We start from the raw sequence: 16,243 nt of genomic DNA, 5'->3' as shown, positions 1-16,243 counted from the left end.
ATTCCTAAGGCCAATTCTGATAAATCCTTCGGCGGGGAAAATACAGCCATCTGTTAATGTGGGTTCTGCTTCTTGGCTTCAAATGTTACAGCTGTCACCAGAGCAGCCAGCCCAATTGAGGGATTGGGGGTGGGGGGGCAGTGTTAGAGGCAACATCTGTCCACAAAGTGCACCACTAAACAGCAACGAAATCCTGGGGCCAGCCCTCTCTGTTTCCTCGAGGGCTTTCTTTGGTCGGTCCTACTTCTCCACTCCTTGGGGAGTTTCCCGTTCTATTACGTAGGCAAGAGGGTGAGAGGTCCCAGCTTTCATGATTGTGAGTGGTTCGGCTGTGTGTGTGTGTGTGTGTGTGTGTGCATGTGCGTACTGTGTGTGTGTGTGCGCGCGCGCTGGGGGAAAGTGAGGCGTGCTACGAGGGGCTTAGAAAGATGGACTGATTGCCAATTTAAAACATTTCCGGAGTGTTTACATGTTTATCTTAAAAGACAATCCCATAGTCTCCAATTCAGCGAAATGAACAATACTGATAAGGAAAATGAAGAGGGTGGGAAACCCACTCAGTCGCCTGGAGCTGTCCATGCAGCGGGCGTGACAGGGGAGCCCTGGGAGGGAAGGCGCTTTGCAGACAGTTTTCTCCGGCCCTTCTCCCTCGGTCCACGGTCCGGCTACGCTTCCTGCCCAAAAGCATTAATAGGAAAGAAACCCCAAACCCGGAGGGGGAGCGGTTGCCAGGTGCGGTTTGGAAGAGCCCTCCCCGGCGGCCGAGAGAGGCCCCTCTCCCCCCGCGCCTGGCAGGGAATGTGGCGATCCGGCCCGGGCGGGGGATGACTTCATGCAGCCGGAGCGCGGCGGCGGGAGCAGCTGCAGCAGCCGGCAGGTGGGGTGGGGGCCGGCGGGGCCGACCAGGCACTGGGCCCGGCGCGGAGGCACTGCGGCCCCGGGGCGGCGGGCGCGCGGACTTGCGCCGACTCGGTCCCGAGGAGGTAAGCAGCCCGGCTATTATTAGCCCCCAGCTCGGTTCTTTCCGCTCGGGTAATCGCGGGGTCGGCAGTGCACCGGGAAGGGAGATACCCCTGCTGCATTCTGCAATGGAAAAGGAGCAACAACTGGAATTGAAATGTTAATCAGGCAAGTGCTTGGAGATTGCGGGAGCGGTGGTACTGGGCAAACAAAGAAGGCGGCCAGCCTTTCTACTCTTCCAGAGAATCGACCGTTTCCAGCGCCAGACTCGCTTAGACGTTGAGGATTCAAGATGTGAGATGATCGGAGTTGCACTTTTATCTTTCTACTTCGACCTTCCCTTGGTCATTTTCGGGGTTTGGAGCAGCAGGTCCTTGGAGGCATCTTGGGGAAGTAATCAGAAATCTTTCCTACCTTCCTCTGTCCTCTCCCTTCCTACTTACCGGAATGGGTCTCTGCCCCATTTCAATGTCAAACACCTACTTCAATCCTGAACCTTTAGGAAGAGTCTCACATTAGAAGAGAAACTTCTCTTATCTATCTCTTGGAGTTTAGCTTGGGTTGAGCAGCACTTGTTTCCACCTTCTCCCTTCGTTTATCATATTCTCTCTGTCAATTACTTCATTGATTTCCCTGGGAAGCCGGGTCCATTCACAAGCCAGCTCTTGTCAGCTTCTATCGACAACCTCTGTTCCATGACTGATTTTGTCAAGGACCTACAAAGGGCATTGCCCTACACCAGTTTTAGTATTCTCTCTGTATGCTATTACCTGTGTCCTTCCCCCAAATACAGGACACGAAAAATCTATCTTTTAGCCTAGTACCAACATGGTTCCCGATAACTCCCTTCGCCGTAGTCACTGCGGCTGCAAGAGGATTTCGAGGACAGCAGAATCTGTTGGGGTGTCAGAAAGAGGACCATACTTATATTTTCTCTCTGTGCATAGGCATAGATGGAACTACAAATGTGAATGTGTCTATCCAGTTATTCTTGAAGCTTTTTTATTTTAGTCCCGCTGGGTTGTGAGACATTTACCTGGGTAGGGTTTGAGGTTGGTCCTCCCCAAAGAGCAAGCAGTATGTTTGTCCAAGGATTCCCCAATAACCTCAAAAGAGTTTCCAGATAGGCTTTCCCCACAGGCATTCAGAAAGCCACCGGAGCTGGCCAATCTAAGCCTCAGGTTATTTGAGCATTCTCAAATCACTCTTGCCATTTAGGGGTTCTGACCGCTTGTTCTAGGATTTCCCCAAAAATCTCTTGCCACTGAACTCAAGTGCCTTATTCCTGTTGCCACCTAAGGATGTACATTTGAATAATATGCTTTGAAATGGGTAAGATGGCTGTGATGGAGATTGCAAATGTGTCACTTCACCAACAGAGAACAGTTGCAAATAAGCCAGACTGGAGTGTCTGTGTGCCAATACTCTATTTAATGGGCGATCTGTTATCTTTAAATTTGAAATTAGACAGTCTGACTCAATAGCCATGTAATTTTATTTTAGCAAATTAAAAGAGATCAGTGAAAAAGAGAGGTAAGGTTGATAGCTAAAATTTTATCTCTGCTTCCCTTCCTTCTTAAATATTGCTTTTAGACAAAGATATTAGTTCTGAAAAATCATGTTCATTCTAGTAGATGTCATTATTGCTTTTCTGAATACAAATTCTTTTTATAAAATACACTTTAGAAGGATTTGAGTTGGTTTCTTTGTCTCTACCTAGTATATGAGGCAGAGGGAGTGGAGGGGTGGGCAATTCCCACTCCAAGTGGCCCACTCCAGGAACTCTTCCCCTGGATCGTGAAAACCTCAGCACCAATTTTTTTTTTTTGGGGGGGGAGGCATGTTGTAGTGATTATTATTATGTGTTGAGTGGGGTTTGAGTTTCAAATATTAAAATTTCAAGATTCAGTAATTTTGAATCAGGCACACCAAATAGAAAGGGGAACAAAGAGCAAGAACAACAAAACGCTTTTTTCTACCACCTTTCTTTACTCATCTTAAAATATTTAACTATAGAAATAATTATTCGGAATAATAAGTGATAATAAATATTAAGATAATAATTCTTTTAAAATAAATTATGGAATACAGATTAGTATGATTGACCTTAAGCACAATAAAAATTTCTGTACTTTCAGGTTTCTTTATGTTGACTACTAGTGCATGAGAACATCCTCATAATAGAAATTGAAAATGTCTATTACTTGGTTTCTGAAGGAACTGAATTCTTTGGCAAGAAATGGGTCAGAATTAGGGGATTAGTGCTGCCTAACCTGGCATCATACCTGCCCCTGATTTTACAGGTGAGATGACTTCACTAAGTTATGGACCTGGGTTGGAGAAGCCTTTTGGGGAAGAGAGAAAATAAGTTAGAAAATTGAATTTTTCATTTCAGTGCAACTAAGGTAGATAAATAAATTTAAAGGATTTCTGAATTTGGACTTTGTTATGTTTAAATAAAACAACTTTTCTGAGAAAAATGTCTAACTCAGAGCTCTAAGAAGAAATATATGTATGACTTCATGATTGAAACTGATTTATGACTTTATTTCCTTTTTTTTTTTTTTTTTTTGATGTTTCCCTGGGAAAGAAAGATTAATTGCCTGGTGTTCAAGAGATGGAGGAGGAATGAAAAACAAGAGGATGTGCGCTATTAGATGTTAAATGAACTGCAGGCATTATTTGTAGGTTTGACAAGATAGAATGAAGTCAATCTTCTGCTTTCTAACCAAGTTAAAAAAAAAAAAAAAAAACATTTAGCATGGTGGGTGGTCAGTGTTACCAGTAACATAGTACAGATTTAGGCATCAAAGTTGACCTCTAATAGCCAAAGGCAATTTCTGGTACTGCCTTACTGCTATTAGCTACAATTGAAATAGACTTATTTTGAGATTCTGAAACAAGGAAAAGAAAGAAAAAAGTAGAAACGATAAAGCTAAAGAAGTGTATTTCTATTCAACCGGTGTCTCCACTGAGAATATGTAGAAAAAAGTGCTATTTTGAAAGTTGTCAATGGCCTCCTAACTGCCAAATTTATGTAATATTTCACTTCTTCATTGTGTATTTTTTTTAAAGATTTAATTTATTTATTCATGAGAGACGCAGAGACATAGAGGGAGAAGCAGGCTCTGTGCAGGGAGGCTGATGCGGGACTCAGTCCCAGCACCGGGATCACGCCCTGAGCCAAAGGCAGATGCTCAACCGCTGAGCCACCCAGGTGTCCCACTGTGTCTTTATTTTTAAGTTCTTATCCATGTTATTTTTAATAAAATACTCATGTTTAAAAGTATTATTAATACGTAATATGCATCAGGCACTGATATATCTCTTTATCTAGTTTCTCACTAATCCCCTTAAGCTACCCCATGATCCGTCTAACCAAGTGGTTTTTATTTCCAGTTTGTGCCGCGTGATGTCCCGCTTCAATGTCTTTATCCGTTCCTTTCACTCACCCTGTATATGCTAAAACCTTGATCACATCAGACACTGTCTCTTCCATGTTGCTTTCCCCATACCCACCATCCTCGTGTCAGATGCGTTTTCTCCCTTGTCTAAATTCCTATTGCACTTTCTATCTTGGTCTATTCTTTAGTGTGAACATGACTTGTTCTTTTACAATAGCTTTGGAGAGCACGGTTTGTGACTGACAACCTTTATTACCTACAACTCATGGTACAGTGACTAGCTATATACAGTTCTTCCTTGACTTACAGTGGGCTTACATCCCAATAGATACACTGTGAGTTGAAAATACCCTAAGTCAAATGCATTTAATACACCTAATCTACCAAACGCCATAGGTTAGCATAGCCTACTTAAAGGAGCTCAGAACACTTGTATTGACCTGCAAATGGGTAGAATCATCTAGCACAAAGCATATTTTATAATAAGCGCTGATTATTTGATGTAATTTATTGAATACTATACTGAAAGTAAAAAACAAAATAGTTATGTAGGTACAGAATGGTTGTTAATTGTATTGGTTGTTTACCCTCATGATTGCATGGCTAACTGGGACCTGTGGTACGCTGCCACTGCCCAGCGTCATGATAGACTATTGTACTGCTTGCTAGCCTGGGGGAAAAAAAATCCAGATTCAAAAGCTGAATTGTGGTTTCTTCTGAATGTGTATCTCTTTTGCATCATCATGAAGTTGAAGAATCATACGTTGAACCATCATAAGTCAGGAACCTTTTGTATATGCATAGTAGACATTCAGCAATTTGATTCTAGTGAAGATATTGGTTATTATTTCCCAAGGGTATATCTCTACCTACTCTTCACCATTAGTCAAGCTCAGCTTCCAAAATGTGTGCAAGTATTGTTTAGTTTTTAAAAATATTTATATAATAATATAGTTAAAGCACATTCAAATAATTATATTTAACAAAAGTTAATGTGAGCTTACATGTCATTAAATATATTAGCGCGTACATTTTAAGAGTATGCTAAGCTTAACAAAACAAAACAAAACTTTAAAGAAAATACTGTATCTGTTTTCAACATGCTTGCATTCTATTGAAAAAGAATAAGCAGGAGAAGTTACCTTACATATATAAGTACTCGTCCAATTTCAAGTCTAGAAATACTTGCCTTGAAAAACTGCTAGATACTTTTGATCTGTGGTATCAAATTTTAACCTTCTACTTTATGCTAATTTTACATCAAGGAAACCGAGACTCAAAGATGTCACCTAAATGTTTAGCAGACATTCTTTCCACGTTACCATGCTGCTCTCTGAAGTGTTTTTTTTTAATTATTATTTTTTAAAGATTTTATTTATTTATTTGACACAGAGAACAAGCAGGGGGAGTGGCAGAGGGAGAGGGAGAGGGAGCCTGATGTGGGGCTCCATCCCAGAATCCTGGGATCCTGACCCAAGTGAAAGGCGGGTGCTTAAGCAACTGATCCATCCAGGCACTCTATGGTCTTTGAAGTGTTAAGAGTAAAGGAAAGCCTTATAAAAATGTAAGGTCAGAGCCATCAGAGTAGTTTAAAAATTGTTTTGTAATTAATTTTTCCAGTGTTTCTTAAACTTTTGGATCTTAACATTCCTTCTGATAATTGAATAAAGGCTGCACATTCATTCCACAAGTATATATACAAACAAACGTACACATAGAATTTCGCATACAATTGCAGATGTTTTTTTAAGGACCCACTAAAGTACTCCTTAGCAAATAGTTTAAGAACATCTACTCTGGACTCACTTTGACAATATGTGTATCTTTCATTAGCCGAGACATTTTTGGAACTTGAAATGACTTTCTCCTTCTATTGTTTTCCCTGCTTTAGAACCTAAAATGAGAGCTCTTCATTATCACTGGCACAAAGGCAGCTAAGAGGATTTGGAAACAAGTGCCAGTAAGAAAAGTGATTCAAAGAACCCTGATTCATGGAAAAGGAATCCCAGAAGGAGTTCTGAATATGTGTAATACATTCCAAATGATTTATTTAGGGTTTTCCAATCAAAACCATTTTTTACGAAAAAAGAAGCAGTTCTAGACTTAGAGTACTGTAGTGCCAAATATGTAGAAGAACATTGCCAACAGTTGAGCGGTGTAGGCTACTTCGAAACATATTTAGTTTTCTTAGGATGGATGCATGTCTGCCTCAAAGTTACTATTTCTTTCTGGTAGTGCTGTCTGCAGTAATGTATCTGCTTTTGCTAAGTTAAGGGAAGAATGACAAATTATGTTCATCCCTCCTAGGTTCTAAAACAATCGCCAACATAAAGTGCATTAAAAATTCTTACCTGATTGATACTTGAAGAGACTAGTACTAGCTGTCACGGTTGTTGCTGATGCTAGTATTCAAAGAGAAGTGTGACAACATTAATCTAGAAAAAAACAGAAATGGAGAGAAAGAAACCTCAAGAGGCCAACTTAAACTGTTGCTTTTCTTAAACTTCCCAAAATATGATAATAACTATAAGCTCCTAGAATAAGTGCAGTTTTATGGAAACTTGATAAAATGCCTAATGCAAGGTAAATTTATACTTTATTTTATAGTGGGTTATTATTATTTTTTATTGTGGTAAAATAGAAATGACAAAATTAACGTTTAAAGCATTTTAAAATGTACACTTCACTGATATTAAGTACATTCACCATGTTGAGCAACTATCACCACTATTCATTTTCAGAACTTTCTCATCATTTCAAATAAACTGTACTCATTAAACAGTTACCCCTCACGCTGCCCTCCTCTTAGGCTCTGGTAAACTCTGTTCTACTTTCTGTGTCTGTGGGTTTGCCTATTCCAGCCACTTCATATAGTGGAACCATACAATATTTGTCCTTTTATGTCTGGTTTCTTTTATTTAGCATAATGTTTTCAAAGTTTATCCATATTGCAGCATGTGTCAAAATGTCATTACTTTTGAGGCTGAATAATACACATATATATGTATATTATATATACACCTTATATATATTATATATATACACACACCATGTATATATATATATATATACATATATATACAGTGTTTTTTAGTTTCAAAACATTTTAGGTATATTGCCTATTATATTAATGATATCTAGTACAAACACTACCATATAACCTTTAGTAGATGTCTAATATGTACAAAAAATGAGGTGTCTAATATGTACAAGAAATGTGCCATGATTTTATTAAGTGAAAACCCTTTGATAAATATTAAGTTCCAAATTGTTTTATGATTTCAAGATACGTGGTAATGGACACAAAGTTACACATCTTTATATGTTGGTGCTTTTACTTTTGTTTGTTTTTATTTTGTTGTTGATGGTGCCAACACACAAGATTCATGCTTTAACTTTTTATGGAAAAATTCTTGGAGTGCTATTGTTGGGTCAGAGACAATGCATGAACATTTATAATTTGAAAAAGTACATTGACTACAAAAAAAATCATAAACTTCTTCAACAGATATGTATTTTCTGTAGCCATTTCTAACTATCTTAAAAATGATGCAAGTAAAATAAGGAAATCCATTTATCATGATTTGAGCAAGGAAATATTCTCACTCTTTTCATTTCTAGTTTATGGAGGAAATATATTTATACACAAGTCTTGACAGATTACAAGTCTCTCAAACACTCATTGCATCATTTCAAAGATATTACAGAGTACATCACAGATGTCAGTCAAGTCTTACAGCAACAGTGTAGGAAACTAGGAACGTCTGTAGCTAGTTTTGTGTGTGTATGTCTGCTTGTTTTTTTGTTTTTTTAGATTTTTTAAAAATTTTTTATTAATGAGAGGCAGAGACATAGGCAGAGGGAAAAGCAGGCTCCATGCAGGGAGCCTGATGTGGGACTCGATCCTGGATCTCCAGGATCAGACCCTGGGCTGAAGGCAGTTGCTAAACCACTGAGCCACCCAGGGATCCCTGTGTTTTTTTTTTAAAACTCCAGCAATGGGTCATTTGAATCTAAATCCAAATGATCTGTTGTTTATTTCAAACTTATGTACCTGCATTGTAGTAAATCTTTTATTTTGTTGGGTTGGTGTTTTTCTTTAGTTTCTTTTTAGTGTATCCTTTTTAATTTATACTGTTAGGAGTGTTGTATGTAAGCTAAACTACAGAATATTGGCACATATGAAGTATAACAGAATTGGCAAGACTTTTCCCTTCTCAGAAGATTGTCTTGGTTTGCATTGTCCAACAGGGGAGAAACAAAGAGCTTGCTGGAGATTGCATCATGTTGCACCTGAATTAGACATTAACATACTAAAATGTCAAGGATGAAGTGACATGTTTATAACATATTTTTGAAAAGCTACTTAAAACTGAAAGGTTGCAAGAACATAGATAGACATACCCTAGACATTTCACAACAGTATTTTAAGGAATGCCTTTTCTTTGGTTGATTGGGATGGAGAACCTATTAATAAGCATTTCTCTAATATATTTGTCTTTATTGCTGTCTGATCAAACCTTTAAAGAGCAGGCATAAAACAAATAAGCATTCTGACCTTTGCCTAAGTAAGCAAAAAGAAGCCCATACCTTAATCAATGCACTACCATGTTGATGAGACTGAGGGTAGAAATACTGGTTTTTTTGTTTTTTTTTTTTTTGGTTATTACAGTCATAGCAGCAGTACAACCTACTTTGTTCCTTCTGTTGTATACTGCAGAATCTGACTGCATAAACCAAAAAATCAGTAATCTCTTTAATGCCATTTCTAACACTCTTCTCCATGATTTTTCACACTCAGGTTCTCTGATAATTGAAATGTAGTGAAAAACAACCAGGGTGTTAATATCTTCTATCCATTCACAAAACGTAATCTTGCTAGGACTTGCAAAAATAATGTTGAATATGAATTGGTAGGTACCCAGTGAACTCACTAAGAATAATCTGTCTCAATAATCAAATACAGATTTAAATACTGTCGAATTTTTTATTTTTTATTTTTAAAAGATTTTATTTATTTATTCATGATAGACACAGAGAGAGAGAGAGAGAGAGAGAGAGGCAGACACACAGGCAGAGGGAGAAGCAGGCTCCATGCCAGAAGCCTGATGCGGGACTTGATCCCGGGACTCCAGGATCACGCCCTGGGCCAAAGGCAGGTGCTAAACCACTGAGCCACCCAGGGATCCCCACTGTCGAATTTTTTAAAAAAAGATTTTATTAATTTATTTGACAGAGAGAGAAAGAGAGAGAGAGAGAGAGAGAGATTGAGCCAGTAGGAGAGGGAGAGGGAGAAGCAGACTCCCTACTGAGCAGGGAGCTGGATGAGGGGCTCATCCAGGAGCCCTGTGATCATGACCTACGCCAAAGGAAGATGCTTAACTGACTGAGCCACCCAGGCACCCCAAAGACTGTCAAATTTTAAATATTGTAAAAATTTAAAAAGATTTTAAAGATTTTAAAATTTGAAATCAACAGTAATATATGAAAATTTTAGAAAAGTAAATTACACATATGAGGTTTATTTATAAGATAAGCTCCCTGGAGAACAATGCACTTTTAGGAGGCTTCATTCTGAAAAGACTGCATTTGCATTTTTTAAACTACTACCCTCCAAAATAAATTGTGACAAACCATTTTTCATCCAAATTAATCTCTCATCTTAAGGAAGTGAGTTATTCTTGGGGAAACTGCCTTCAACTAATTTGTGCTTTCCTGCAGTTGATCAAGCCAAAATGCAATAGGGCTGACATTCTTTACTACTGTGACACATTCATATTTACTAGGATTGTCTAATGATTAGAGGCTTATAGTAACCTTATATAGAGCCTCCATTGATAAAGGTCAAGACATGGTTGGTGCTCCTATAGAAAACAAATCTAGGTTTCATTACTTATATTATCTCTATCTTAGAGAACAAAATAAATAAAGCATGAAACACTAGTATTTGGTATATTTTATAACTATTCAGGTTTCTAGGGGGCTTATTAATATCATATACTATGGTTAGCACTCAGTAAGGAAATGTACACAGTTATTTTAAAACAGTAAAATATCAAGAGCATAAAAGTTTCTCCAAGTCAAATGATTAGTTTTATATTTGGCTTTATAGGCATTATAATATTTGTTGAACAACAAAATAAATCAATACCATTTAGTTTTGAAAGCTGCCCCAACACAAAATAATTGGCATTCTACACATTTTCATTGTGATTGTTTTCGTAGGTGTGGTGGAGATGAGTTTTTTTCTTGCCAAACTTTATCTTCCCTCTGAGGTTTTGATAGGTGGAATTAGAGATGATGCACATTAAAACTTGAGATACATTTAGTAAGCAGTTTAAGACACTCAGCCAAGCACAGTCCATTTACTCTGGATAGAAGAACATGACATTACCCTTCTTTCTTCAACTACAATGGGTTTGGACTTTTAGAAAATTCACAATGCAAGATACAGGTTTTTTTTTTTTGATACAGGTTTTAATAATAAACTATTAGTCAGTGATTCTCTTATCTCCATGCCTTTTTCAATCTCATTTATTATAAAGAACACACTCATGGAGAAAGCAAAATTTCAGTTGACTGAAAGCATTTTTCACCTGTATGTAGGTTTGAGATAATGATCCTGTAACATCTTTACTAGGGCTTTGTGAAGTCACTATTTCACCACAGAAATTAAATCTGACACTAAAATGGTCTGACGCTAAACAGTCCATTGAATAAGTGGAAGAGTGTTGGCATCTTTTTTTAAAAAACACTAATTCGTTCAGGCCAAAACCCGAAATGTTTGAATTTCCCCTTAATAACTAAAGAGGAAAATGAAATAACATGGTAGTACAGTGTTATGAAAGCAAAGGAATTGAGTTGATTTCAAAATGTTTGAGTATAAAATTAATGTATTTTGTTCAATTTGATAATTTTACTCAGAGCTCTCAGGCTGCTTTTGATCACTTTCAAAATGAATCAAAAAGCTCTAAGCATCATCTTCAAAGTATGCTGATAACTAGACCTTTCCCTTCTCTTTGTTTATTTTGGGAGTTTGGGCTACCACTTATGTCTAATTCATGTATTTTAAGAAGTGAATTTGAGCTTTGAATTCCAACTAGTTTGAATCCCACCTTTACAATTTACTATCTTTGTGGCTTAGGGTAAGTTGCTTAACTGCTGTGAGTGGTTTCTTGGTATTTAAAACAGGAAAATCACAGAGTTGTGAAGATTAAGGAAGAGAACATAGGGCAGCCCCAGTGGCCCAGCGGTTTGGTGCTGCCTTCTGCCTGGGGTGTGATCCTGGAGACCAGGGATCGAGTCCCACGTCGGGCTCCCTGCATGGAGTCAGCTTCTCCCTCTGCCTGCTTCTCTGCATCTTTCTCTCTCTCTCTCTGTCATGAATAAATAAAATCTTAAAAAAAAAAAAGAAAAGAAAAGAAAGCTGGGATAGAAATACTTATAAAAAAAATGAGAGGGAGAACATAAAAGACAACTTAGTGCTGTGTCTGAAACATTGTAAAGGTTAATAAATGTTTTCAATTTTTGTTGTTTTTATTCTCATTGGCAACTTACAACCAGACCTCATTACCATAATTTTTCTCAAATGTTTATGAACTCTTTTCCTACTTCTCCCATGTTAGTTAAACTAAGCCTTGAAATGCCCCTGAGCCTCATGGGGAGATGTCTCTGTGCAGGTAATGCCACTGGTGAGAGAGGTTGAAGTCAACACAAAGCAAAGCTGTTGGGCTCTGATCTGGCAGTAGCAGTGGGAATTAGACTTAGCTTCTATTTTTAACTCTGCAAGTAGTTGATTGGATGACCTGGGAAAAGTCAGTTGGCTATTAATTCTACATCTTATTTTTTTCTGAATTTTACCATATGTCACTCTTGTCACCAATTTATCAGAAATTATATTAAGGTTGTTGAATAAGGGCGATGATGTCAGAAGCAAATGTCAGATAAATTGGGGAGGCTCCTGTACTTAAAAGATCAGTTGACTTATTTTTTTTTTATTTTTATTTTTTGTAATACACTGTGGAAGTTCCTGGGAGACAACAACTTTAATTTATGGAGTGGTTAACATTTACTTCCACTAACGAAAGTCTTTATAAAGAGCCTGATAATTATCTGCCGTATTAGACCCCTGTGTGTATGTGTGTGTATGTGTATGTAACAACTGAAAAAGTTTATCATTGTTCATATCATTAAGTTGTCCAAAAAGGAAAATTAACTTGTAACTGCATTGTACATCATATACCAAGGACTCTTTTTGGTATATACTATCTATTTTACTGAAGCTCAAAGAATTTAGAGAGAACATATAAGCATTTTAATATTTAGGGTCTTGTTCATTACTAGGTGCTACTGATTAGATTTGATCAACACAAACACCTTTAAACTGAAATTAAAAAATCAAGCCTCATTTAATGTGAAAACTTGAGTGGAAACCCCACCTATAAAAACTGCATTGTTAATACACATACCTGCTTTAGTATGATCACTTGTGGGGTTTAAAAAGCACAAAGGTTTTTTTTAATTTTTTTTTTAAGATTTATTTTTTTATTTGAGAGAGAGAGAGTGATACACCCAGAGGGTGAGGGTTATTTAAGGGCAGAGGGAGAGGAAGAAAGAGAATCCTCAAGCAGATTCCTCGCGAGCAAGGAGCCTGACGAAGGGTTTGATCCCTTGACTCCGACAGAGATCATGACCTGAGCTGAAACCAAGAGTCAGTTGCTTAACTGACTTAGCCACCCAGGCATCCTTATGTATTTTTTCTTAATATGTTTTTTTATTGTTGATATAAGTCATTTGGTTTAAGGAAACCAGTACAAAAACTGTCTAGAGCTTGTATCTAAGGCATAGTTGTTCACAAATGAGAATTTTCTGGTGATCAACAGCTCCAGCCAAATTTGCAATAATTTGTTTTGGTTGATAGAGCCTATTCATGTGTACCTGGTAATAGAATGACTATATTCTTTCAAGTAAAATGTAGAAGTCATTAGTAGGAGTGTGTCCTAAATTTCCAAACCCATATTGTTAATCCCTGAACACTGAACTTATTAGCTATTCACCAAAGGTTTGAGGCATAGATTGTTGGTATAGTCTAATTCTAAGATGAGAAGTTAAAATAATGAAAATACCAGTTTTAAACATGTAAATACATGTAAACACATATATTCGAAATAAATTTATATATATATTATATATTACTTATATTTAATCAATTGTGTGAATATATATGCATGTATATGTGTATATTTTCATGAACATTCTCCTTTTTTTAAAAGATTTTGTTTATTTATTCATGAGAGACACAGAGAGAGAGGCAGAGACATAGGCAGAGGGAGAAGCAGGCTGCCTGCGGGGAAGCCCAATGTGGGACTCGATCCCAGGACCCCAGGATCATGCCCTGAGCTGAAGGCAGACACTCAACCATTGATCCACCCAGGCATCCTAAAGATTTTCATTCTATTTCAAATATTTGATTATAGCTGGATTTCATTTAAAATAGACAAGTTCTTGGAGAAGCATTTGAAGACTCTGTTTCCAGAGATGTTTTGCAAAGGAAATTTATCTTTTCACTATTTATTTTTCAAAAGTTAGGAGAATATTTTTAAAATTTCAATAAGAATCTTTAATGTGTGAATATAAATATGTATTTACCTACTCAGGTTGATATATACATGTGTATGTATGTGTTTATTCAACTGAACGTTTTTAAACTTGATCTTACCAAGTTGTAACTACCATCCAATTATGTGAGAATAGTATTATAGTTGCCTGTCAGCTTGGAACATACTTTTGTTTCATTTGATCATTTTTAATGTATTACATTCTCTGGCCTTCCATCAGATTTTCTGCTTTGAAGAATATGTTTTACCATGTACAGAACACATTCTTCCATATATTCATGCTATAATTTCCAGTGTCTCACAAAATCCTCATTTGGAGTGTTCTCATTTTAACGGTGTTTCAGAATAGAGACTTGTCCCATTGTAAATTATCAGATCTATCTACTCATTACGTATCCTTTGCTTTTTCTGTGGGAGAATGAGCAGAGAAAGAGAGGAAGGAACATTTCAGTTCTTTTTACACTTAAACCTAATAAAATGTAAACTAGAAACATGAGAATAACAGTTATATAGCTCCAAATCAGGACATGGACCCAATATACTACAACTTTTTTCAAGTAAGAGAACCAAGCTTGGTCTGACATTTATTTCAGTCTTCCATGCCACCCTCACACAGGTAGTATAATATTAACTAGATTTTTAAAATAGTCACTGTTGATCAGTGATGTCTATTTTTGGTTCTACTTCATTAACTGTTATTATAACACTCTTATACAGATACTTATATTAACAAATGCCATGACCTGGGTTATTGGGTTTCTTCCTGCTTTATATCTGATAGCTTTATGATTTAAAAATACTTAAAAGGCCAAGGGGCATCCGACTGCCTCAGTCAGTAGAGCATGAGACTGTTGATTTCAGGGTTGTGAGTTTGAGCCCACACTGGGCATGGAGCCTACTTAATTAAAAATGCTTAAAGGCCAGATCTCTCAATTAGAAAATACAAGAACAATAAAAGCACTGTTTCAAAAATTAATTCTAGAATACATTTCTCGACATATAATTTTGTAGATGTATGTTTGGATGTTTTATAAATAAAAGTAATATGACTAATCATGTATTAACTTATACTATCAGAAATTCCCTTGAAATCCTTTCTAGGACATGAATATTTATGACAATCTTTACTGTTTTCATTTTATTAACTTATTGAAGTATTTCATATAAACTGCATCAATTATAATACTAATTTAGGAATTAAAAAGTTATTTATTTGTGAGAGAGAGCTGTACAGCAAGGGGCAGGGCAGAGGGAGAGGCAGCGAATCTCAAGCAGACTCCCCACTAAGCACAGAGAGCAATACCAGCCTTTATCTCACAACCCTGTGATCACGACCTGAGCCAGGTGCTTAAACAACTGAGTTACGCAGGTGCCCCACTAGTTTAGGAATTTTTTTTTTAAGATTTTATTTATTTATTCATGAGAGACAGAGAGAGAGAGAGACAGAGAGAGACAGAGAGAGAGAGAGAGAGAGGCAGAGAGAGAAGCAGGCTCCATGCAGGGAGCCCAATGTTGGACTCAATCCCAAGTCTCCAGGATTACGCCCTGGGCCGAAGGCAGGTGCTAAACCTCTGAGCCACCCAGGGATCCCTAGTTTAGGAATTTTAATTCAGTATGTAACTTCTGTTGCAGTTGCTATAACTTTAGGGTCAATATTAATTTGAAGGTTATTGGTATTATTTTTCTGGTTTCTAATAACTGCTGTCTCAAATGCATTATCAAGACAGAATTTTCCCTGGCTTAAAGTTTCTGCCCTATTAATCTCAGACTGAAATGTCTCTTGGACATCAGTAAAATGATATATTTTAGAGCATAGCCTAAAAACTATTAATGTTTAATCATTCTCCATATGTCTTTTACCAGTTATTAACAGAATATTGAGTAAGCAACAATTCTAAAGTATTTTTTCAGATTTTTATTTAAACTCAAGTGTAAACTGTATTTCTTTAGTGCTTTAATATCTACCACCTTATTTGAGGAGAAGGAAGCTTTCTAGGGCTTTTATGTCAGCTTCCAAGTGGAGCAGTATTTATTTAACATTTTTCATTTTCATTAAAAAATACTAACTAAAAATTTACATGGACTAATTAAATATAAATATTAGAAAACCTATGAAACAATTGAAATATTCAAACACTCAAAAACAGATATCCTTTAACACATGAATTTCTAATATATTTATTTAGGTTATCTATGCTAAACTTTATTTCATTAATCTACAAAATAGCTCATATATAGCCTTCATCATTAATTATTATAAGA

At 36.9% G+C, this 16,243-nt stretch overlaps 1 protein-coding gene and 1 long non-coding RNA gene across 7 annotated transcripts in view; one reads left to right on the top strand and one right to left on the bottom strand.

Annotated features, from left to right (window-relative positions):
* Nucleotides 1-16,243, bottom strand: part of LOC144300463 (uncharacterized) — a 445,593-nt gene that overhangs the window by 301,854 nt on the left and 127,496 nt on the right. For all 4 annotated transcript variants that reach the window (XR_013367111.1, XR_013367112.1, XR_013367113.1 and 1 more), the window contains exon 4: nt 6,716-6,799. This is a non-coding gene — a long non-coding RNA (uncharacterized LOC144300463). The remainder of the gene's footprint in view (nt 1-6,715; nt 6,800-16,243) is intronic.
* PKIA (cAMP-dependent protein kinase inhibitor alpha) overlaps nt 845-16,243 on the top strand; it is a 96,246-nt gene continuing 80,847 nt past the window's right edge. Inside the window, exon 1 of one of the 3 annotated variants that reach the window (XM_077876492.1) lies at nt 845-983. The gene's annotated coding sequence lies outside the window, so the exon portion shown is untranslated. The other 2 variants (XM_077876490.1, XM_077876493.1) reach the window with 2 other exon arrangements.

Source organism: Canis aureus, chromosome 28 (assembly GCF_053574225.1).
Source record: "Canis aureus isolate CA01 chromosome 28, VMU_Caureus_v.1.0, whole genome shotgun sequence".
Lineage (NCBI taxonomy): Eukaryota > Metazoa > Chordata > Mammalia > Carnivora > Canidae > Canis > Canis aureus.
Note: the sequence above shows the minus strand (reverse complement) of the source record. Positions and strands in the feature narration are given on the sequence as shown.